At 38.7% G+C, this 26610-nt stretch overlaps 1 protein-coding gene and 2 long non-coding RNA genes across 5 annotated transcripts in view; 2 read left to right on the top strand and 1 right to left on the bottom strand.

The window, feature by feature from the left end:
* Positions 1-26610, bottom strand: part of ARHGAP15 (Rho GTPase activating protein 15) — a 700275-nt gene that overhangs the window by 10940 nt on the left and 662725 nt on the right. The window lies entirely within an intron of this gene.
* Positions 1-26610, top strand: part of LOC147378285 (uncharacterized) — a 144377-nt gene that overhangs the window by 35479 nt on the left and 82288 nt on the right. The window lies entirely within an intron of this gene.
* Positions 6821-26610, top strand: part of LOC147378286 (uncharacterized) — a 39534-nt gene continuing 19744 nt past the window's right edge. Inside the window, exons 1-2 of the long non-coding RNA XR_015151800.1 lie at positions 6821-7018; positions 23809-23996. This is a non-coding gene — a long non-coding RNA (uncharacterized LOC147378286). The remainder of the gene's footprint in view (positions 7019-23808; positions 23997-26610) is intronic.

Raw genomic sequence — 26610 nt, 5'->3', positions numbered from 1 at the left:
TACTGACCCTCGGAGCCTCTTAAAAGTTCCTAATGGCCTAGAATCCATCCCCAGAGAGTCTTCTTTGCTAAGAATGAGTAGAGCCTGGCTGGCCAAAGATAACAGAGTCCCCAGATTATTTTGATGGGCAGAGAGAGGTGTAAAGTGCTACACATAGCAGACAAGCTTCTCAGAAGTTCTTTCTAAGGAAAGGACACTTGGGCAGAGAGCTGCTTATGTGCATACACCACAGGAAGGAAAACTCCAGGCAGGAAAAAGTTGGTAGAAAGCTCCAGTTGTGAGGTTGTGTTGGGTGGTTCTAGGAATAGAGAAGAGGATAGTATAGCTGAAGGCTGGGGAGTGAGACAGATAAGGTAGGAATGCTGTGGGGAGGACTTAGGACTTAATTCTAACAGTAAACAGGTGTTCATCCTTGGGTTTTGAGCAGGAGAATGATGCTGACAGCATTCAATATACATGTATAAATAATTTATTTATATACACATTCAAGAAAATACTTTCTATATAATTTTGTGGCCAACATTTTTCACTTCTGTCATGAGCAGTTCTCATGTCTTATATGTGTATTGTGAGTTAGTTACTTTGTCGTGTCTGACTCTTTGTGACCCCATGAACTGTAGCCTGCCTCCTCTGTTCGTGGGATTCTCCAGACAAGAATACTGGAGTAGATAGCCATTCCCTTCTCCAAGGTATCTTTCTAACCCAGGGATCAAACCTGTGTCTCCAGAATCTCCTGCATTGGAAGGTGGGTTCTTTACTGCTAGTGCCACCTGGGAAGCCCTATGTCTTATATATGTGTGTGCGTGCTAAGTCGCTTAAGTCATGTTCGACTTTGTGTTACCTTACGGACTGCAGCCTGCCAGGCTCCTCTGTCCATGAGATTCTCCAGGCAAGAATACTGGAGTGGGTGGCTGGGCCCTTCTCCAGGAGATCTTCCCGACCCAGGGATCAAACCTGTGTCTCTTACGTCTACCTGCACTGGCAGGCAGATTCTTTACCATAGCTTTTACTAATTATCTTATATGGGACAGAATGGTTTGTACTCTATGATTTCTTAGTATAAATGTAATTAATATGTTAAAAACCCTTTTTTTGTATACTCATTCTCCACATTTTTGGAGTATTTCTTTAGGCAGTTGTTTCCAAATAGGGGCAACTTCCCTACCCCCGCATCTCCCATGAGGCATTTGCAGTGTCTGGAGATATCCAAGGTTGTCATGACTGGGTGGAGTGGAGAAGGTGAGTTGCTATGGCATCTAGTGAGTCAGAGGCATAGGATGGTGCTAAACAGTCTACGATGCATAGGACGGTCTCCCCAAACAATTTACCCAGCCCCAAATGTCAGTATTGCTGCTGTTGAGAAACTCCGCAGCAGTAGAAATGTAGCAATTAGATCAATGGTTCTGAAACTTTACCATTCATGAGAATAATTTGGAAACTGGGTTGTATCACAAATCACTGAACTTTACCTTCAGATTTCTGGTTCAGCAACTCTGGGGAGGGACTTGAGAATATTACACTAGTCACAAGTTCCTTGAGAGGATACAGTTGGTCTGGGGACCACACTTTGAGAATTCGCACTAGATCATTAAGTTAAGGGTTTTCTTTTCTTAAACCATGATAATGTGGGATATGTAACATGACAATTCATAGTCCTGATAGCATTATTATCACTTGATTTTATTCTTCTTAAAATAATTGCTAACTTGATAGGTGAAAAATGATCTATCATTGTTTAAAGTTAGGATTCTTTGAATTTAGGAAATGGGGAAGAAGTTTAAAAAGCACAGCAATATGGATTATCTCTTCTGTGAATAACCTTTCATATCACCTGCCTTTTTCTTATTAAGAGCATACAATTTTGTTTGTTTCATCCATTTAATTATTTTGTATAACAAAACTAGCATATAGTATTTAAAAAGTGTGCTAATCAGGAGAATATAGGATGAAAAGGTCAAACCTTCTGTTTTTCTAGTCAAACTCCTTCAAGACAACTATAATTAACAGGTGGGTGCTCCCTCTGGATGTTTTTCTATTTATCTATCCATCTACCTGGGCTTCCCTGGTGGTTCAGGAGTAAAGAATCTGCCTACCAATGCAGGACAAGTTTGATCCCTCAGTTGGGAAGATACCCTGGAGATGGAAATGGCAACTCACTCCAGTATTTTTGCCTGGGAAATCTCAAGGACAGAGGAGCCTGGTGGGCTAGTCCATGGGGTCACACAGAATCAGACACAACTTAGTGACTGAACAACAACAATCCCTTTAGTGTCTATTTTCTTAAAAAAAAAAAACAGAATGAGATAAAAATACATAATATGTTATAGTACAACTTGCTTTTTCCCCCTTAACTATATATCATGGGAATCTTTCCAAGTCAGTACATTTAAAAATACCTCATCCTTTGAAAAATGCTGTTACATTTCATAGTATGAAAATAATTTATTTAACCATTCCCTTGCTGATGGACTTTTATGTTGCTTCTAATTTTTCGCTGTTACAGACAATGAAACATGTTACAATGAACATACTTGTACATATTAGATTTCTGAGTTTTTTTTGTGTTAAATGGCATAATATTTCATTACTTTTGTTGTATTTATATTCTCTCAATTATATTTTTCCTTAATTTTGTTTATTTATATGTTTATGTGTTCATATCTAGCATTATTTCTTTTGGAATTTCTCTCATTATTTTTTAATTATAAAATTCATCCATTTAAATAAATCAGGTAATTGTCATCAATATTTTTTTCTAGATTTTAAAAATGGTATCATTTTTGTATCTTATAATTCATCTCAGTGTATTTTACTATATGAAATGTGAAGGTAATCTCTATTTTTTTTCAATAGCTAGCTGATTGCCCCAATAATATATCCTACAACTCACAGACAAAAACACCTGGTATGTTCTATTCTGGATGGTTTGTGCTTATATTCTGCACTACCACTTTACTGTTCAAATAACTGTAACTTTAATATACACTGGGAATATTTCCATTTTTTTTCTTTTTCAGATATAAAAGAAAATTTTCAGACGGATAAAATGAGCCTGACAAACACTGAATAATTTGATCAAGATCACATAGTTAAGTGGCAGCAACACTTAGATGAAGATGCAGATCTTTATTACTCTGGGAGATAGATCTTCTTTCCACAAATAACTAAGAGTCGAGAAATCAAGGGGTTTGAAATCAAGGGGTTTCTTAATGATGAGGCCTGAGACCTGGGGTAGATGTGGAAGGGAAATGAGTCAGAAAGTCTTGGGTGACATATTTTGATTTTTTCATCACCTGGTTCATATTCAAGGATATATTTATAGAGATGAAAAGGGTTTCAGGTGGAAGAAAAATCAAATTAATACATATTGCCTTTTTCTCCAGATTCACACAGTGTGTTCAACTTCTGAGAATATTCACTTATCACTGTGGAAGGAAATGCACTATTGGTGAGACAGACTGAGAATTTCAGCTACGATTCCCCTTAGGTGTTTTCTGTTAAGCTTTCAAATGGTTTTAGCCATTCACATTTGACCATGTCAGCAGTAAAAGAAGTCTTAATTTGCCTATTCCCTGAGCTCTGTTGATCTAGCAATAACCATGGATAACATCATCATCCTGGGAAGACACTGCCCCGGGTTCAAGAGAGAAAGGCTAGGAAATATATGACATGTTGGAAGTATTTTTAGAAAAGAAAAAAAATATAACACTGTTTATTATTCTTTACTTGGAATTTGTCCAATAAGGCAGTTAAAACACTAGTATGTGCTAGTAACATTTTATACAGAACATTGGGGGTTGTGTGTGGATCAGCATTAATTAGGCCAAGCAGAGTAAGGCACCTAATTATAAGACATTAGTGGGAATATGGAACTTAAATATTTGCCTTATGATTTTAGATAAATCTAAAAGGAATATATACTATCCATGTGCAAAGTCAGAATTCATCAACCTCTTTTCCGCTATTCCTATTCCACTAAGGGATCAACATCAAACCTTCCGCAGTTTTCTAGAAAATTGTCTCCTAGTTTAAGAGGTTCCAGAAGAGCTGAAAGAAAGTCAGTTCTAGTCCATGTGTCAGTATTCAGTTGTCCACACTTAATTTTACTTTCTGAGGGAAAATAAATTTTATATATTTTTCACAGTGACTTGACTCTGGCTGCACAAGTTGAGGCTCCAAGGTGAATGTGTGCATCTGAGTGACAGGCTGCTCAGTGATAGAGGACAGGGACTGATGGTGTTTTGCTTCAGAAAAAAGAACAGTTAGGGCAGCTGTGATGACTGAATGCAAAAAAAGAAAAAAAACAAAAAACAAAAAACAAACCCCATGATATGGAAGAAAAAGTCTATTTTTCTCTAGTAAATCCAGTTCCTGCAATTGACCCACAGACTAATTTCATTTCTGTATGAAGAATTAGAGTTGTGAAAATAGACTAGTCTGCTTCAAAAGATTCACATTTATTACAGAAAATTTAGAGAACGTAGACAAGTTACAATAGAAAATAAAAATCCCTAATAATTCTGTCATTTAGTTATTATTATTATTTGGTATGCTGCTAGGTCACTTCAGTCGTGTCCGACTCTGTGCGACCCCATGGACTGCAGCCTACCAGGCTTCTCCGTCCCTGAGATTCTCCAGGCAAGAACACAGGAGTGGGTTGCCATTTCCTTCTCCAATGCATGAAAGTGGAAAGTGAAAGAAGTCACTCAGTCGTGTCTGACTCTTAGCGACCCCATGGACTGCAGCCTACCAGGCTCCTCCATCCATGGGATTTTCCGGGCAACAGTACTAGAGTGGGGTGCCATTGCCTTCTCCCTATTATTTGGTATAGATTTTTCTAAATGTATACTATAAAAATAAGGAGACTATCAAGGTTATTAAATATTCTACACATAAAAAGAACACAAGTTCTCCATCAGGAGGCATTCACAGATGTTCCAGATTCCCATACTGGATGGTAAATCCAGTGATATTTAAAATGTGGTTTGGTTTGGGCTTCCAGATTAATGATGAAAGAATGAACATTCTGGGAAAGTCCAAGATGACGTGGGATAATATATCATAACTGAGGTTTCTTCTCCACCCTCGCTCATACCTTTTTCTTTTCTCCAAGATTCCATTAACAACATTTTGTCCTCAGTAGAGGGATGGTACAACAGAAGAGCAGAGAAAGTGCTTTGGTTTCTTTGTAAACTAGGGTATTTGAATTGCAAGGGACTGGGCCTTGGGGTTTCAAAGGCTCAAGTGCCCTGGACTTAGAATTGGAATGATGGCCTAATCAGTAGACTGGAAGGTAGATGAAGAGCCAGGTTACCATGCTGCCAGACAAGAGAAAGATTTCTCTGGATTGGGAGGAGAGTTAAGAAGAGCAGAGACTTGGTAAGGTCCTGTGAAGGGGGCTCGGTCAGGAACCCTTCCTATCCCTCTTCCTGAGGACAGGCTGTGGGCAAGTCTGAGGATTCTGAGATCAGACAGACCTCTATTCTCCCCTTGGAGCAGACCTAGGGTTAGAACAAAATCTCAGAGTTCTCTGCTCAGTGTTATGTGACAGCCTGGATGGGAGGGGAGTTTGGGGGAGAATGGATACACGTGTGTTTATGGCTGAGTCCCTTTGCGATTCGCCTGTAACTATCACATAATTATTTGTTAATCGGCTATATTCCAATGCAAAGTAAAAAGTTAAAAAAAAAACAACCCTCAGATTTCTTCATGTTTAATGTATCAGGAATAGTTAAATACAAATTACTGCATGGTATATCTACACAAAGATAGCAAGATAACCTTCACAGGGTCTGCTGGTGACCGATACCAGACCTGGGATTGGAAGAGATGAAGACAAACAACCAGAAGGAAATGAAGACCATCCAGGACAGGTGACAAAAGCCAGACACTTTCTACCCTGCTTATCTGCTTTATTACCTTTCTCCAACAGAATGTAAACATCTTAAGGACCAGGACTTTGTTTCTGTTTAGTGCTGTATTCCTAGACCGGGATTAGTCTTTGGCTCATAGGTGCTCAACCAATATTTACTGAAATACTGTATAAATGGATGCTCTCCCTGCCCCTCACCAGATGCTTAGGCCATTCTTAGCCCTCCAGAACTAGAAATGACCCAGGAAAATGTTTAGAAGTGTCTAGAAGACACTCTGAATTGACTAAATTTAAAACATTTAGAAGAATGGGCCTCAAATAATGCCTGGTTTGAGATAGTCCTGCCTTCCTATCATCTTACTCAGAAATGATGCCCATGGGAGCTCTTCTCTGTCACAGCTGTGTCTTTCCAATGCCCATCTAGATCGACACATACTAGGTACTCAATAAATACTTGTCAACTGCATAAACATCTGAATTCTGGGGAAAAGAAACAAGCAAAAAGGGCCTCAAGAGGGAAATTAGTTTTGATTTTGGTACAATACTTACGTTTCTTGTACATCAGAGATGGTGAGAACATGAATGCAGAGATTGTTAAACAGAGATACTATTTCTTGAGACCTAGTTCAGGGCTTGTAACTATGCAGGGTACCTTTCTTTCCCACATATTATCTGACTCAGTTTTTAACATGTACCTGATTTGAACAAAACTGATGAGAAAAGTCTAGAATAAAACATAATTTTTATCTGATTTATACTATGGATGGTTGAAGCTAAAGATAATGACACTTTTTTTCCTGACCATCTGAAATCTGAACATCACATAGTATTTTAGGTAAAATGTTTATATCTGCAGAAAGGCACGGAGAAGGCGATGGCACCCCACTCCAGTACTCTTGCCTGGAAAATCCCACGGACAGAGGAGCCTGGTAGGCTGCAGTCCATGGGGTTGCAAAGAGTCGGACACGACTGAGTGACTTCACTTTCACTTTTCACTTTCATGCACTGGAGAAGGAAATGGCAACCCACTCCAGTGTTATTGCCTTGAGAATCCCAGGGTTGCGGAAGCCTGGTGGGCTGCCGTCTATGGGGTCGAATAGAGTCGGACACAACTGAAGTGGCAGCAGCAGCAGCAGCAGCAGAAAGGTAAACCCCTTTAAATATATATAATACTTGGCTTAAATATAGAAGCTATTTGTTTTGCCTTTATACACATGAATTTGTAATCTGTACTGTGGTGGAGAAATAAATTGTGCGAGTTCCTGCATACATCCTTGTGCACATGGACGTCAGGCTAACTCATGCGTCTATTGTCTGTAATCACCTGTGATGACTCAAATCTGGACCTTTTCATTCCTCTAAGTTTCATCTGCTGTTATCCATGCTGAGTTTTCATTCTTGTGCATACATTTTATTATAATATTACATGTTAGTAATAAAATGTAATAATAGAGATAAGAGGGATTTTGAATTTAAAACATTGTATAAATATAATGTGCTATGATTATTAAATATTAAAGTAATTACTCCTATCCCATTAGAACTAAGCCATGTGATTTGTGTGCTTTTAGTGACTAAGGGGTGAGGCTATAGGTAACCTAAGATATTTTTAAGTGTATATGAACCAAGCATAAATTAAACAAAGTGACAGCAAGGCTGAAATAATGTAAGCAAGCCCAAAATGAAACATTTCAGTGAACTCAAAATAGAGTAGTGTACTGCTACCGACTGTTCCCCTATCTTGACATGCTGACTTAATTTGGCATCATGAAAGAAGAGAAAAGGATAAAGACAGAGACAAGGAGAAATGGAGAAATGAAGATGGTTTTAGAGTGATCATGACCAGGCCATTCATATTTCTCATATAGCCTGGAAACAATCTCATACTTATTGGAAGATGTGACCTTTAAATGTTCCTTACTTGCAAAAAGACAAATATTCTAGAAGCTGGGTATTAGCTAGTGGAGTCATCTGTCCTGCCTGCTCTTCAAGTGGAGGTTACTGCAGGGGTGGGGGGTGCAAGCTGTAGATGAGCAAATGTGTTACTTATTCTTAACATTTGCAGACTTTAGAGTAAGCTCTCTTTGACAGCTCCCTGATTTCTTTAACGTAGCAAATCTCTAATCAGCCTAGATATGTTAAAATGTGATTTTTACAGAGAATTGACCTGAGTTGAGTACTTGAGTTGAAATGTGTATTTTTCGCCCTCAAAAGCTGACTTGGAGGGGAAAAAAAATCAGATATTCTATGATATACTTTGCCTCAGTGACAAGATGTTTTGGGGGAAATCATCCAAGCTTGAAATAAAATCTTTATTGAAAGTAATTCTACATTCATGCCAGTCAGATACATTGTAGGATTAGACCGACTATCCCAGGGGAAAACGACGGTATATGCACAGGCAGAGCTGGTTATTTGGACCTCCCGTCAGTTCTTAACTTCCTGACAATGGCTGAAGCATTCACGACTGCTACAGCTCTGTTTTCATCTTTATTTTGAGAGAAAGTTAATACACTTTACCTTAACTACGCCAAATGTACTGGAAAATAACACAGTAATAAGATACACCCTGCCTACCAAGTGATATCTATGTGTAGAGAGCATTTAGCTGTGCATTTTAAGGAAACAAATACAAAGCGGCAAATAGAGAGATACTGGGATTATTTTTTCTGCTTGAACTTTAAAATTTTTCTGGCAAAGTCTCCTGTGTGCTGTCTTAAAATCAACATGTATACATATTTATGGAGCCAAGGAAATGACTTTCATTGACAATTTCCTTCAAATGCCACGGTGGGAGGAGCCCTTGAAAATTATTATTACTAGAGTAATTTGGTTATCAATGTTATTTGGTGTCAAAAAGGAAGACACAGGTGTGCCAGGTGATATTTGGCTGCATTTAGAGTCAACAGCCTAGGATGTCACTTTTGTAAAACTCATAGAATTGTTTCTTTGGATATAATTAACACCGGCTAAAAAAAAAAAAAGAGAAAAAGGCATAATGTCAAATTTAGATTTATATTCTGATTCATTGTGAAGACAAACCATAATTACAGTTCTAACGGACAGGAAAAACATGACCCCCAATAGATGCTTGATAGTAACCATGTTCAATTTAAAAACTCAGAACTTAATTTCATAATTCTCATAATTTTATAACTTTTGGTTATATGTTGTAAAAAACTTTGCTTTCATGTTATCGAAGACTGAAAGCAAAAGGGTGAGGTGGCTTAAAACCCACAAGTTTAAGGAGACAAATGATGACCTACTCTCATGTTAAAGAAAAATGACAACATACTTCCCTAGACAAAGAAGTCTCAAGGTAAAAAGAATATGGGTTCTGAGAATCAATTTCCTACCTGAGTAATGAATTGGTTAAAAAAAACAACAACTTTGTTTTTAAATCTTAAATGCTTATGAATGTCCTTCAATGGGTGAATAGATAAACAAACTGTGGGACATTCACATTGTGAGATGATGGAATATTATTTGGCAATGAAAAGGAGTGCACTATCAAACCATGAAGAGATCCATTTAAAATGTATGCTGCCAAGTGAAAGAGGCCCATCTGAAAAGGCTATATGATTTAAGCATCTGACATTCTGAAAAAGGCAAAATCTAGAGATAGTGAAAGATCAGTGGTTGCCAGGAGTTTGGGAAGAGGGAGGGATGACTGGGCAGAGCACAGAGGAGTCTTAGGTAGTAGAGTTATTCTGTATGATATAATGGTGCATACAAGTCACCAAATATTTATCAAAATTCACGTAATTTACAACATTAAGAGTGAACCTTAATGTAAACTATGGACTTTAGCTAACAATGATGTATTGATGTTGGCTTATCAATCAAAACAAATGCACCACACTAATGCAAGATTTTAATGACGGGAGATTCTGTGGTTGTGTGTGTATGTTTTGGGGAGCAGGGGGGAGGGGAGTGGAGAGTATATGAAAACTCTCTGTACATTCTATTCAGATTTTTGTAAACCTAAATCTGTTCTGAAAAAGTGTGTGCATGAATGCTAAGTTGCTTCAGTTGTGTCTGACCCTATGGACTATAGTCCACCAGTAAAATTATTAAAAAGTGAAAGAAAAAAAAAGGATAACAGAAGCAGATTGCATTAATTCAGGGGACCGAGGTCGATTCCTGCTTGCCTATTTTTATGGCCACACGCATTTGAATTGTTTTGCTCTGTGTGTCAGTCACCATATCCAAAACCATATTTAAGCCTGTCTCTATGAGGAAGCCTTTAAGAACTGTATTCTGATCACTTCGTTATTTGCTTTCTTGGCATTTAAACATTCAGATTGTATTACATTGTTGTTGACATGTTTTATTTTTATCTCTAAGTTATTTCATGCACATATGTTTTATCTCCCTCAATTAGATTGCAAAATCTTTGAGTTTAGGTGGTGTGTTACCTTCTACTTTACTCCTATTTTCACTGCAGTAGGAAATTTGGGCATTCTATACCTTCCTGTTATTACAAATAGATTTTGCTTTACAGGTCACTGGCAGGTTAAGTTTTTCCTCACCCAGATGCATTTTTGCTCCAACAGAAAGTGAACTGAACTGAACAAAAATGAGATACTCTCTAATACTTGTCTAGCTACAGTCAGAGCCAAGCTATCCACAGATACTCTTGTTAGCTGCTTTTTCTTAAGCCCAGAAGGGCAAGTCAAGATGATCAGCAAAGACCTTGAGTCCTTTTCCATGTCAGTCCTTTTTCCCTTTCTCCTTTCCCCTGTCTTCTCTTTTTGCTTCTTTTGAAAAAAATCACAGAGGATGACTGGAGAATAGAATTTGGAAATATAGCAATTTAATGTAACATTTAGAGGCTTCTTTTGGAAAAGAGAATTCAGTAGGTGCAAAATATCATCCTTGGATGCTCTGTTTTCAAGGGTTTTTATGAGGTAGTGTGAAATTACTTTAGGTTAAGGTGTCAGAAATAGAATGTAGGAGTTGTGAGGATTGTGTTGATAAGTTTTGCTTTTTTACAGAAATGTCTACATCATTCAAAGGAGAAAGAACTGACTTAGAGTATTGTGTAGATGTCCCTGAGGCCTACTGACCCAGTACACCATAGGAACCTGGAGAAAAAGTTGATTCAGTAAGGAAGTTTTGGTCTAATAAACATGCACAGTTTAATGACTGGGTGGGAGATCAATTGTTCAAAGACACAGAAAGCCTGGTTTCTTCCCTGTCTCTACTTTTTATTGCATGTAGGACTTTGGAGATTCACTTAATCTTCCTCATCCCCAGCTTCCTCTTTTGGAAAATGAGACAGTTGGGCTAGAGGAGTTCTAATTTGTGCACTAAATCCTGTTGTTCAACAATTTAATACATACACGCAAAGTTTAAACTCTTTTTTTTCCTTCCTCAAATTTGAAATGATTGGTAAGGAAAGTTGACAAGCTCAGAAACACATGGTAAGCACAGTTCTCAACAGCAAAATAAAGAAACTCTAAAATTTAAGGAATTGTAATAATATCTTACCTATGTACGTATATGCTTTACATATAATTGACACATACAGGGTATGTATGCATATTTTGGGCTTTCCTGGTAGCTCAGCTGGTAAAGAATCTGTCTGAAATGCAGGAGACCCCAGTTCGACTCCAGGGTTGGGAAGATCCCCTGGAGGAGGGCATGGCAACCCACTCCAGTATTCTTGCCTGGAGAATCCCCCTGGATAGAGGAGCCTGGTAGACTACAGTCCATGGGGTCTCAAAGAGTCAGACACGACTGAGTGACTAAGCACAGGACAGCATGGATATCTTCACTATAAGACTTATATTTATTTATTAAAATAAAGATTGAAAGAAAAAGGCAGACTTAGGGAATTTTTGAGGAAACAGACACAAGCCTCCTGTTCTCTTGGAAGCATAAGGGTGTGTCTGTAGTCTGCATTTTTGTTTTCATAACACCTATAAAAGAATGGTGGCAATGGACCAAGAGACCCACTTTGGCTGAGATGACACAGCTTTACCTAGCTGATGGTGGCTGTCTGCTCTGTGGGGAACGACCCTGAAGCTAAAAGAGCTATGCGACCAATCAATAATGTCTACACGGGATTTGGATGAGAAATGGTGGTGTATGTGCCAGGAATGTGCCATTCAGGGTAAAAGTAATTTCAAAAGGAAATCAGATACATCTATAGAAGTATTACAAAGCCTTCCTAGATGAGAAGGAATCTGGAAACTTGAGAGGCAAGCTGCTGGGAGCATTTGAACCAAGCTACCCTTAAGTGAGTATAGGAAAAAAAAAAGGGAAAATTATAGCTGCATAGAAGTGTCAAAGTAGACAAATAGTGACTTTAGATATGCTGCTGCTGCTGCTGCTAAGTCGCTTCAGTCGTGTCCGACTCTGTGCGACCCCATAGACGGCAGCCTACCAGGCTTCCACGTCCCTGGGATTCTCCAGGCAAGAACACTGGAGTAGGTTGCCATTTCCTTCTTCAATGCATAAAAGTGAAAAGTGAAAGTGAAGTCGCTCAGTTGCATCCGACTCTTAGCGACCCCATGGACTGCAGCCTACCAGGCTCCTCTGTCCATGGGATTTTCTAGGCAAGAGTACTGGAGTGGGGTGCCATTGCCTTCTCCGATATATATTAGATTTAATTTGCAAAGATAACTATTTGCAAGACATTTAAAGAAATATATCTATAATGAGATATAAATCGGTAGTCCTTTCAAATTAGAACGTAATACCTGCTTCATTTTTTAGAAGAAATTATACAACATATATAATCTGTATTTTAAAAAAACCCAGTTTCCAATGGATGTACATTACCTACCTTACTAGTATATTTTATTACCTTATAATCATCAAAAAATGAGGTTTTCTGTGGTTGTATGTGCAGACTGAAGAAAAAAGTCACAGAAAGGAAAAATCCAGTCTCTCAATGGTTAAAAGGGTCTACTAATGTCAGTTGTTAAGTAGTAATTTTATTAAGTAGTGATAATAGAGGGAAGACGTACAAGGCTTCTAAATAGCAGAGGGTCAATGGATTCTATTCATTTTGTGTTTATACATTCGTACTCTTTGCATGGCGCCTCATTGCAATGCCTTATCGGGGAGGATTACTAATATGACAACACTCCTGATTTATAGAAGCCCAATTAGGTTAAACAGTTTGATTCATTTCAATTGGATAAAAAAACTCTTGTTGAAGCTGAATTCTTGCTTTGCAATGAACACAAACTCACACTCATTATTACTTATGGTGCTTTTCTTTATGGATGAAGTGCTTTGCAGCCAAGTAGCAGTAGTCACCAGCTGATGACCATAAGGAAAGGCAAACACTGTCAGTAGAATAACATCCTTAGCCAAGTGTTTATGTTGGATACATATACAATACATAACTGTTCTTAACTAATGATACAAAGTTGGCCTCCCCAAGTTTCTCCTTTTGTATTATTTCTTGCCACCCATGTGTTAAGCAAGATTTTCTCAGGACCTAAGCACCCCCTCACCAAAAGTAAGTTCTGCTTCTTTGCAAGCTGGATTTATTCCTTCTAGCTTCCAAGTGAATATCATACATCATATAACTGAGTTAGTTATACATACAATTGTGCTGATGTGACTATTCATGCAGTTTTCAGAGGTGGTTCATTTAGGTACAGGGTATCTTAAGCAATGAAATGATGTGGATAATTTGGTGTTTTTGAATGTTTCCCTTTAAGATCCTTTGTTTCTTTTTTCCTTCTGAATCTATTGGTTTATTATATTTTCAATGAAAACTTTTTTTTTTTCCTGTAGGCAGGGGAAAACATCTAAATCTTCCTATTAAGAACTTTATTTTCTTTCTTTTCCTTGCTCCAACTTTCCTTGCTTTAAATGTTCTCTAACCTACAATTTGGAATTTTCTCTTCAATTGGCTGAAGTAACGTTTTACTGGCATTGCTCTGGCCAGATATTCCCTTGATAGATTCAGCACCAAGCTGAAAGACCTGGCAAACTGCTGGGACCAACAGCATGAGACATTGGTACATCGGGAGTGTGGTGAAGCCAGCTAGATCAGAGGGAAGTTGATGCAGCCCAGAACGTGGCTCTAGGGACACAGAGAAGCTACAACAAAGAGTCAGCACAAAAGGCCAAGCAACACAGGTTGGCAAAGGCTACAGCCAGGGGATGAGCCATATTTGTAGGAACAACATAGCTACCATCTAAGACGACATGACACAATCAGCAGGAACATCTCAGCTCATGACCCTGGTATCAGGCCCTCCAGTAGGAATTTCTGCTTCTGTTTTTCTAAACCTCAAGTGCTGTATGGTAAGCCATCTTCTCTCTGATAAAGAAGCTAATGTTTGTTCAGCCCTTGCTTTGTGCCACTCAAGTGCATCATTTTATTGTTTCCTGACAACAGCTTTATGAGAGCTTTATGAGCATTATTACTCCAGTATTCTTGCCTGGAGAATCCCCATGGACAGTGGAGCTGGGTGGGCTACAGTCCATGGGGTCGCAAAGAGCTGGACAAGTGACTGAGCGACTAAGCACAGTTCAGCATGCAAAGATGAAACACTTGAGGCTCAGGGAGGTGCCCTGTGTCACACAGAAGTGGTTGTGTCGAGATTCAAAGACAGGTCTTCTGAATGCAGACTAGGAACTCCTCTTCTCTTATTATCCCTCTGTCCTCCTTATACTTCACTGGTTTCTCTGTTTGCTGCTCTTCCCCCCCCAGCCCTGGGTCTCTTTAGTTCCTGATCAGATAGCCCTCATCTCCATACCCAAAGCTCTGAGCCAGCCTGTACCCCTCCTTCCCCTGGTCCCAGCTCACTTAACCCCAGCCCGGGTAAGAGCCCCAGGCCCCTGGCTTTCCTGGCAGGAGAATAAAGACAGCTGGCAGTGAGAAAATCCTGTGAAGGAGAATATGAGCGCAGTCGTGGTTATGGCTTTGCTGTCTGAGAACTCCCTCTGTCAGAGAACTGCTCTGGCTTCCCACACTTGCTACATGGACAGATGTTTTCAATTATTATCACTGACAAGCCTCCGGGCCAGGTTCCTTTCTGATTGGCTGTTACGGGACTCAGAGGGGACGAAAGGAAACTGAGGCTGGGACACAAAACACCTCAGTCATCACTTTAATCATGTTTCTCCAAAGCCACTGGTTGAGTTGGACAGTTCACCCAGAATTGGAATCCTTTTGTAAACACAGACTCAATTTCCTTTCTTTTCATTCTGGTTTCAATTTTTCTGCCCATAGTTTTTCTGACATTGTAAGAGAGTGAGACATTTGTCATTTCTTTACCAATTCTTTCCTTTTGTTGTTCTTCCAGAGTTTCGGGTACATACCAGTATATAGGGCGAATTGTGATTTAGTGAAATTTAATTTGATACTACTAGATGACATTGTGTAATCATCGGCAAAAATGACCTAGGTCTGATCTGGAAGTGCCAGAATCATCCAGTGTTTCCACCTATAGAAACCCAGGGAATGCCCGATCCTAAACTTCTCATGTAAGTTTTACACCAACTAGGGTTTGCTGGGAGCCATTTAACACATCCGAGCTTCATCATTAGGGCTGTTGTCTAACTTTCTAGCTAATAACTGTATCAGCCGTAATTACCGTGATTTCTTTACCTCACCATCTCTGGTGTGTCCTAAGGAGACACAATGAAAAACTGATCCCAGGGGAAATCTGAGGGAAGTCTTGGCATGGTTGAAAATGGGAAAGAATGTAGGCATGGCTCTTAGAAGCCACCCTGACAACCCTGTCTTCTACATTCCTTCTCCTTCAATGGGATTAGTTATATTTGGTATCACTCGGCCTCTAAATTCTCATTATTTATTCCTTCCTTCCTATTTCTATAATTAGAAGGGGAAATTAGACTGTCAGGTGGATTAAAGCTTTTGAAATTCATTTTTATTCCCCATTCTGTCATTTATCTGGTTAGAAAAAAATGTATTCAAGATGCTCCAGTGTTTCTGCATATTAGTTTCATGTTTTTTTGATGTCCTGAAGTTAGGTTTGTGTGTGGTCCATCTTGCTCAAGTCTCCAGACTGCCTTGTCTCTGCTGCCATTTTAAAACAATAGCAGCAGACAAGCAATTCACCAAATGTATTTGGTAAAACAGACAAAAATCCATGGACTTAATCCTGAAGGCTGGAGCCTCCATTTTAATTTCTGAAAAATGTATCCTTGACTTTCAAACCACACTCTTTATTTTAAGCCCAAAGGTAAAACATTATAGGATGTTAATTCATCCTTTCTCAAAAAAGGCACATGAGGGTTAAAACATATGCTTCTTTCTTCACTCAGAAATAAAAATCACTCCAACCTTTTGGGGGGATCACATATAGCTCTAAAACAGCTGAAGCTAAAAACATCAAAGTTGGCATGACTTCAGTTATCACTGAATCAGGAAGATCAAGCCAAGTTTTTGAAGAAAATGGTTGAGCATTTTAAAAATAAAAGAAGTTCAAATGCTCTTTCTGAGCATGCTCAGTGGGAGGCTTTTCAATATTTTCTTTAGGTTGGCTTTATTTTGCTCATCACTTTGGAAACATTTCAACAAACACTATCTAATTAGTCTTTATTAATATTGTTCATTAATGCCCTAGCCAAGGCTCAAGTGTCTGTCACCTGCTAAGGTGATGTTTTCACCCTGGTTGCCAAGAGACCCCCACTACTCAGTGAGGGTGCGTCGTGCTGGTCTTTCACAGCTCTGTCATTGCTGGGTTCAGGGATTTGGGGACTTCTCTGATAGATCAGATGGTAAAGAATCTGTCTGCAATCCAGGAGACCTGAGTTCAATTTCTGCGTTGGGAAGATCCCCTGGAGGAGGAAATGGCAACTCACTCCAGTATTCTTGCCTGGAGAATCCCATGGACAGAGAAGCCTGGTGGGGTACGATCCATGGGCTTGCAAAGAATTGGACGCAACTGAGCTACAAACACTTTCACTTCACTTTCAAACACTGGGGAGAGGTTGAGGGACAGGACATTGAAGCACTTCCACAGCAATATGTACATTAATACAGCTGCTAGATCCTTGCCTGTTGTATTTTTTTCTCTCAATGATCGATAACTTCAATATTTCCTCCCCAAGTGGGTAGGACAGTTTGAGTATTTGAAAAACAAGAAGCAGTTTAAATCAACTCCCAAGCATACAGACATGGTCCTTGGAAAGGAAACTGAACAGAACCTATGTTCATTGTTTTCTGATAGGATTTCACTCTCTTTTAGGCACTAAAGTGTTCATGGGTGCTTCTGGTAGTTTGGGGGCCTGCACTTATCTTGCAATAAGACAGTCACTGCCCCTGCTTTACCTGGGATGAGATCAATTGACAGACATGGAGAATCGTTGACACAGGAGCTTGTTATCACTGCCATCCGATACTGTCTCAAGATGTAAATTTCTCAAATGGTATCAACAGCTTGGTGAGAATATTACTTCTTATAGCAGAGCCCTTTTGCTAGTTTCAACACTGCAATTTCAGGAATTTCTTTACTGGAGTGTTCAGTGAAATCCTCCAATAGCATTTTTGAATTGAGGAAATATCTTGCATGTATAATGGCCCAAGGGAATTGCCTCGCTGGTGAGATTACCTCTCCACCTGTCTAAATAGCATTGGATCTATAAATTGTCAAGAGGAAAGGCAAGGGGTAGGGTCTGACATGAGTGGTGTTCCTAATATGCTGTCAGACAGTGATAGCCAGAAAGGCCAGCACAGTACAGGGTATCCCAGTAGACGAATCTGCAGGTCAGTTTAGATATACTAATCCATACTTAAGTAAAAAAGAGGTACCACTATGCTCAAGTTATAGATTCAAGTATACTAGGGGAAAAGCCTGACTTAATAGCTGGTAGCAGAATTTCTCTTAAGGGCAAAAACATAATTTTTCTTTCTTAGCACAGCATTTTGGTTGTGGAAAGATAATCCTTAGAACACAGCAGAAAAAGAGCTAACCAAATTCTCTCTATAAAACATGAAATAGACTTATGAAGGTCATGTATAAAAAGAAAGAATATGAAAAGGGTGTTGAGGCAGAATTACATGGTGGGAAATTGGGGGCTAAATGAAAGAGACACCCCACAAAATTCCCAGTGGAGGGCATAGGGAGAATAAGAAGGGGAGTAATAGGAATGCCTAGTACTGAAGTTTAAATTTTAAATTATCTGCTAGGCTGGGTGAGATGTAATCCTTCTATCCTCCATGAATCTTCAGTAAATGTCTAAGTCCTATGTCCTAGAGTGAGCTTTTAGAAACAAGGCAAAGTTAAGATGAGGCAACACTGGCAAGTGATCAGGCATGCATGACTTGTGGGTTCAGCTGAAGCAGGAAATCAAGCCAAAAACAACTAGAGGAAACATAAATCCTTTTCGATAACCTGAGAGACACTGGGTTTCTAATTTCATAAGGACTGAAAGTTTGAACACATGTTCCTTTAATTTTAGTAGAAATGATGATGTAGAATGACAAAAGATACTTTCCTGAGATTCTTGGTACTGTTTCTTGTCGGCCTCAACTTTACAAAAGTTTCTTCTAAAGGGCCTATGCATCCTGCTAGTTCATTGATTTTAGGATGCAGCAGGACTGAGGCGTATGTGCCCAGTCTCACTTGTGGTTTTGATACTTGGTTCTGTTTTTCAGTTTCCCCCCAAGAGCCCTAGAGGGACTGCTCAGACACTTGACTCTCTCACCTACTGCTTGCCAGCTCCTTCTGCTAAGGTTATTGTCTTTTTCTGCTCTCCCAAGTATATCAGAAACACCAGCATTGCTTCCCTCCCATCTTGGAAGGTTATAGAGCCTTTTCAAGTCTGCATGTACCTGGACTCCTCTAGTCTCATCATATGGATCAATATCCTTGACTTGAAAACCAGCAGTGGTTTTCTGTTATCTGTTAGGTAAGAATCTGTTGGCTCCTTACTTGGACATGCTAGCCCTTTCATAATCTGGGTCCAGTGTCTTTTTCCAATTTGCCTCACTCAGTGTTCTCAAAACTCACCAGGATATTCCTTTTTCTTCCAGAAAGTAAACCTGGCCATGTTTTGTTACTGTTGTTTGGGCCAAAGGTGGAGGCTTGAATCAAGGAATGGGACCAACTAGAATACCTTTCTCAGCCCTTAAATTTGGTTTGAAGAAAGACATTCCAGTTTGTGCAATGGTTGTTCGGAGAAGGCAATGGCACCCCACTCCAGTACTCTTGCCTGGAAAATCCCATGGACTGAGGAGCCTGGAAGGCTGCAATCCACTGGGTCGCTGAGGGTCGGACACGACTGAGCGACTTTGCTTTCACTTTTCACTTTCATGTATTGGAGAAGGAAATGGCAACCCACTCCGGTGTTCTTGCCTGGAGAATCCCAGGGACGGGGGAGCCTGGGAGTTGGACATGACTGAAATGACTTAGCAGCAGCAGCATCAATGGTTGTTAATATAAAGTTTTTACAGAGCAGAGCATGCAATTTGGATTGTGTAACTATTTCAAGAAATAGAGTTTAAAAAAACTGAAAAAAAAAAGTACTTTGGCTCAGACTCTTTCACCAAAAGTAGCAATAAAATTTTAAATTGTTATTTACACCAAAATGTCTGAAATTATAATGACTACAGATGACCTAGTTCACATAAATAAGTAGTAAAATCTGTTGATCTCCATAATATTCAGAGACCTGGAGGTTGCCAAATGTAAGGAATTGATCTGGTTCAAGTCATCTCTCACTAGGGAGCCATTCTACATGAGGTCAGTGTCTGCCAAGTGGCCAGTGATTACCTGGGAAAAATCCAAGTCGTCTAAAACAGTCGAAGATTGAAAGATGCCTTTAATTTTGTGTGTGTGTATGTGTGTATGTTTGTGTGTGTGTGCCGGCACACGCACATACGCTCAGGACTCTTAATTACCTCACAGACAACCAGAGAAAGGCATGTGTCTTCTGGATGTGACCAATCCTATATGACAACTTTTCTTTTCTTTCTTTCTTTAAAATGTCCACTATTGATATTTATTAATATTGTAATTATTTGCTTGGGGCTAAGCCACTCCAGCACTTACCCCAAGACCCATCTCCCACCCCCCACCCCTGGCCCTGCTTACTTGGCTTGTCACTATCCCATTGATCAAGAATCAGCAGTAATGATAGCTTCTACTCTGATCATAAAATTTTAACTTCCTGAGGCACAGATTGAACTACTTCTAATACTCAGCAGGAGTACCTGATTACAAATAAGAATTTCATTAGATTTTAGCTTTGAATGACTACTACTTTTAAACAGAGTCATTAATCTCCCCCAAACTGCCAGTTTTAAAATACAGATGTTCCAAGGCTTCTCACTTTTGTTGCACTCTGATTTTGAGGTTTGCAAGTCAAAAAACAAATAAGTTTCAAAAATCTTCATGAGATCATCATGAAAAATTAAAAGAATAATCTCTCAATTTCCTGCATTTGGACAGGCAGAAGTGAAAAGCATATTTGAATCTTCTTTTAGATTCTACCTTATTGTTATTGTCATTTCAATGTGTGAGACAAGTTTCTATTTTTTTCTTTCTTAGAAATGAATTTAGATTTATTAAGATTAGAGTTAGAATGGATTTAGAACAGTACCAAGTATTAATCCTTCATGTTCTACCATTTTCTATTAGCACTGCTTTTTTGCCCAATACATAGTTGTGACTATAGGAAAACTGATTCCAGAAGGCAGGCTTAAAATTCTGGCTATAAAGTTCTGATTATATCGCTTATAGAAGTTTTAAATACAAGTAGATATGGGGTACACTTTTAAGTAACAGTGGCATTCATTAAGATGAAGAGTATGCAGAAGACCACCGTAGTACTGCAAAGGTTCTTGTGGCTGACTTCTACTTAACCAGCTTTCTATTTTCTCTGTAAAATATACTGACCAATGCCCAGAACACACTGAATGTCTGCGGCTAGTTAATGACTCTCAACTGTGCACATCTGTTCCCACTAGAGGGAAGTCCCAGGAGAGAGCCCCAAACAAGTTTATGCCAGTTGTACTTATTATTATAATTATGTAATTTAATTAAATATTATGTAAACTGATGAAATATGAGAGCAAAAAAGGAAGACAATTGCTTTGGGGAGCACTTTTTCTGAAGAGAAGATAAATTCTACTAAATCTAAAATGACTAACGTGTTTTCTCTGAAGATGGGGTAGGTCTGGATGAATTCTCAACGCTTTTTCCAAATCTATCATAATAGCTATTTCTTGATTTTTAAATTTTGTTTCCTTTTGGATTTAGTCCCTAATTCTATTTCATATGATAATAGCTGCCAATTACCATTTCCTGAGCACTTACTATGTGCCAGGCACTGCATACAATGGTTTGTTTGCATTATCTCATTTGATAAACACAGTAATGACTATTAATTATTGAACAATGACCTTATGTGCCTGGTCTTATGTTGAGCAAATTATAAATATTACACATTTAATTCTTACAATACACCTATTTTTAGATACAAAAACTAAAACACAGAAGGAATGAAAACTTTGTCTATACTCACATACCTAATTAGTAAAAGAGCCGGGATTGAAACCCAGCTTCGTGTAACTCCAAAATCTTATCTCTTGTGACTACATTATTACTACTTTTGCCACATAGGGGCTCTTTAAGGAGCCACCTTATTTATTTTTGTAGCCTCAGTGCCTAGTTCAGGGCCTGTCTCACTGTTGGGACTCATCAGTGTTACATGGATGAAGGAATGCATTGATGGATGGATGGATGGATGGATGGATATTCCTTCAGTTTTGCCTCATAGGCCTTGAGGTGTCTTTGCCAGACAGCAGGAAAGAAAGCTAGGCAACCTTTCTTACCCATACACAACAGTGCTCCTTACTCTGACTTAGCCTCCATTTTCCTCTCTGATTGATTGAAATACTATTATACTCAGAGGTAGGATAGCTGTGATGGGGAAATAAGAGGTTGCAGTTACAATTTACAGTTGTGGACAAGTGGATTTTTTTCCCTTTTATGCGTCTTTTTTCTTTCTTTCAGTAAGAGCATTTTTTGGGGAAAACTGCCTGTCCTCTACTCCCAGTCTCAACTCCACTCCCAGTTTGAATGGAGTTGACCCAGTCCCTGCCTCCAGAGGTGGACTTATGTCCCAAGTCCAGCTAATGAGAGCCATGCCTTTTCTTCTGCCACAGTGAATGGATGAAAAACAAATATGGAATAAATGTGGGATCCAAGCCAGGCCAAGGAGAATTGTTCTGGGGATTTTCTATTCCCACAGCAAAAGTGAGGCTTACTTGCCTCTGAGAATGCTAAGCTGATACAATACAATACTGTTGCTGCCATCTTGCTGCCAGGAGGAAAGATTTTAAGTGCAAATGACGCTAACCTAAAGATGAACAGAGATGGAAAGAGGCAAATTCTCTGCAAGACACTGGCACTTGGATCTAGTAATGCCCAGCGTCATATCTCATCCTAGAACTTTCAGTTATGTAATCCAATAAATGCTTCCCAGGTGACTCAGTGGTAAAGAATTCACCTGCCAATACAGGAGATGCAAGAGATGTGGCTTTGTTCCCTGTGTTGGGAAGATCCCCTGGAGGAGGAAATGACAAGCCACTCTTTGCATCATAGGCCTTGAGGCCTCTTTGCCAGAGAGCAGGAAAGAAAGCTAGGCAACCTTTCTTACTCATAGACAACAGTGCTCCTTACTCTGACTTAGCCTTCATTTTCCTCTCTGATTGATTGAAATACTATTATACTCAGAGGTAGGACAGCTGTGTTGGGGAAATAAGAGGTTGCAGTTACAATTTACAGTTGTGGACAAGGGGATTTTTTTCCTTCTATGCATCTTTTTTCTTTCTTTTGGTAAGAGCATTTTTTGGGTATTCTTGCCAGATAATCCCATGGGACAAAGAGAGGAGCCTAGCGAGCTACAGTCCATGGGGCCACAAAGAGTCAGAAGCAACTGAGCATACATTCATGTGAATCCAATAAATTCTCTTTTCTACCTAAACAGTTTGAATTGGCCTTTGTCACTTGTACTAAACTTTAGCATTCAAGAACCTATAGAAGCCTAAGTAATGTTTTCATAGAGTATATAATTGGGATCAAATGGATTGATCTGGAAACCATGACTTGTAAATATTTAGAGGAGAAAAAGAAATTAAACCTCTAACAAAGCAAAGTGAAACAAAATTATACATAAAGCTGAATCTAATATCTGGCTCTAACATCTAAGCCCTAGCTGGTGTTTTACTTTTGGTGCTTTGTGACACTGTTTTGTTCTTTGATTTTAAAGAGGACTCACTAATCTGCTAAGTAAAATGGCTTCATTAAGAGACAAGATTAACATTTCAAGATCTGCATTTCTTGGAAGTCTTCAGATCAAGTCAGAATATTCAGGAAGGATAACCACCCCCACCCCCACCCCCATGATGTTTTAAAGTGAATTATTTAATTCAAAACTTCTTCAGCATTTTCTTCCAACTCACTTGCAAAACACACACTTGTGTATACATATCCATGCAGAAACAGAAATCCATTCAGGTACAATCTAACTTGCAATCAAGAACTGCTAAAACAGGACCTTTATCATCAGCCCAGCACATCCCAAAATGTCTTTGTAAAATAAATCAAATTATATGAGTTAATTGATTCCAGGCAACATCAGCAAGTGCAGGTGGAGACTGAATAACAGGATGTTTATTAATGAAGTACTATTAATCAAAATTGACAATACCAATTCCTCTTTGTTGTATTTGAAAGCTACCTTCAGTTATAGACATAACTGTTGAATTTTAAATCAGTTTTAAAAAGGAAAAACATGGGGGGGCATAGTAACACATGGGATTTTTCGCTGTGGATTTTGGATTACTGGTATTTAAACACTGGAAAGCTACTCCTAAATGCAATTTGACAAGCAATGCCAAAGATGCCAGTGGTAATTAATTAGCACTTAATTGAGACCACAGAACAACAGGACGCAGAATTGGTACTCAGTGCCATTTCCCCCTTAAGGCTCCATCTCATGAGGGTCAGGAGTGTGGCTGCATGCTGAAGGTCAGGAAGTAAATTGGGAGAACACATTGACACTGGACATTTCATGATGGATCTCCTTCATCCTATACTACTGCTCCCGGCCATCTCTGATGAGAAAAAGGACTGTGTTTGAAGGGGAGTCAGTGTTCATGCACATCTAAACCAAGGTAAGCACTGCCTTCATATCCAAAATTAGTTAGGTTGGACACTTCACAAAAAGATAAAGCTCCTACATTGAATGTTAACATGAATGAGAGTAATAGGCCTGTATAAAAGCAAATTAAATTTAGAGTGAAGTGTTATTTGAAGTTACTAGTTTTGTTCGTTTATGTTCAATCTTTGTAAAAATAAATTTAGACTGGGTTTCTTTTTTAATAGTTCGGATTTGTATGATGCCTGTTAAAGACTTTAGAGATGTTTGAAAATTCAAATTTAGAAATTGTACATATTCCCCCAATTCTTCTTCAGACACTGACCCCCTGTCTTTAATAGATAGGTGTCAGTATTCTTTAACAGAGAGGAAAGAACATTCTTGATTCATAATTTCATTGACTGAGCAAATAAAAAAGGAAACTAATTGTAGTCTCTGAATAAATCTTGAGACACTTTCTGATTGAAAATGTATAGTAGCATGTCATAACACATGAATTGGGAAATGGGCTTGTTAAATTTGCACAATATTTTTTGAAAAATGAAGTTGGGTCCATTTTTATTTTTTCATCTTATAGTTAAAATCAGTAACTGAAGGTATAGTTCACTGATATAACTGGGAATTGATATCTGGCTTCTTGAGTATCTGGCTTCTTGAGAGTAAACCCTCACTCTACACAGATTATATTACTTTTGAAGGGCCTTCACTCTCTAAATGGAGCCGAAATAAAGCACAAATGTCATATATACATCTGGAAAAAGACTCTTCAGGGATCTGCTTTATTTGGTCACACACATGCCTGCAGTTTAAACCAACCAGATACCCATCCTTTCAACACTCTAAGGAAAGGCTTGACTTGTTCTTTGGAGGTCCTTGAGAATTTGTAGTAGACAAAGACATCCACAGACAGAGCAGAGGGCAACGACAATTAAGAAATACTTTCTCCCTCTCTCTGAGTTCCTTCGCATGGTTCAGTCGCAGAAGTAAGTTGGTTCCCACGAGAGTCGCCTCAACATCACAGCTCTTTACCACAACTGGAAAAATCTGGACAAGGGATGTCTTTATGAGACTTGAGATACTCATGTGATATGACTGAAGTAGATCAGTGGTTCCCAGCCTCCCTTATCATTAGAAAATAACAATTAAGGGTTGGTGATGGCAATAGAGAGAAATACCATCTGGTAGCCTCAGAATTTGCAATCAAATTAGCTTCTCTTTACTGTCTTGATATTCATTTAGCAAAAAAACTTCAAGAAAACCATATCTTTCAGTCTTAGTCAACTCTCCCCTCTGTGTTTTAAAATATCAGTTTGCAAACGTTACGATATTTGAGTACAAAATAATTTTCAAATTCAGAGATCTTTGTACTGTTTAGTGAGCTTTGAAAAGAATTCTATGAAAATCCCATATCTCTTCCATTGGCCTTTAAACTCTTCTGATTTTAGTACTGATAGACTGTATCTTTAAATACATTCTAGACCCACACATTTCAAATCTTTCCTAAAACACAACATTGCAATTACAGCCCTATGCTTGAATGAAATAATACATGAGGCCATGAGCCACCCACTTCTAGCCAGTGAACATTTCTGAACTTGTTCTTTAAATTTGAGAACCAATTTTATTTCATGAATTAATTTTATTATGTATTAAACTTATTTACACTTCCACCTTATAAAATAAATGTATTTTACTGTATAAAATGAATTCAATATAAAAGTTTCAAATACATTTAAAATGAGTAAGAAAATAAGGGTAAAGGGAAAATATGGGGTGAGGTGAGTAGAGTATTTAGGTGGCAGGCTCTAAAGTTGCAAACACTTGCCAAGTTTGACCTGAGGCTTGTTATTCCCTGTGAGTCATATCACTTCCAGGTAGGCTGCCACTGACAACTTAATTGTTAACTTCTGAGAGTATTTCTGCTTTCCTTGTGCTATCTGTGTGACCATGTTTGTTGAGAGGAACCAATATTTGATTTCGAGTCAGATTGGAGCAGGGGACAGTTTCCATATTATCTATTAATTTACCCATTCATTAGATTCACAAATATTTAGTGACTTATGTGCAGGTTACTCTGAGAAGGGAGGCAGTTTTGTATAGAGGTTAGATATAAAGGTTTTGGATTAAGAAAAACTTGTATTCAAATGCTGGCTCTACTACGTTTTAGTTGAGTGATTTAGGAAAACATCACGGTTCCTCTAGATGCTAGATATTGGCTACATCAATGGAGAACAATACCTCCTTTACATGGTTGCTGAATTGAGAGGATATATTTTAAATATTCAGCAAATTGAGGGACATGTGGTTAGTGCTCAATAAATTATGTCTCTTCATGCTAGACACTTTGCAAGAATCAGAAAAGAATAAGAAGAGCTGCACATTTTCTTTTCTATAGTCACTGTGTTCTATGTATGTGTCAAATTACCCCCCACAACTATTCCTAAAAAGGGCTGTTACAGAGCCTCAGTTTGAGCTCCCTGAGTTATACAGCAAATTCCCATTGGGTATTTATTTTACATATGGTAATGTATGTTTCCATGTTGTAACAACCTAGACAGGTGGAATGGGGAGGGAGGTGGGAAGGCGGTTCAAAACGGAGGGGACATAGGCATACCTATGGCTGATTCACG

The sequence above is a fragment of the Bos grunniens genome, chromosome 2 (assembly GCF_055505025.1).
Source record: "Bos grunniens cultivar Pamir isolate PY7600 chromosome 2, Bosgru_T2T1.0, whole genome shotgun sequence".
In the NCBI taxonomy this organism is placed as follows: Eukaryota; Metazoa; Chordata; class Mammalia; order Artiodactyla; family Bovidae; genus Bos; species Bos grunniens.
This window is presented reverse-complemented; position numbering and strand designations above follow the sequence as displayed.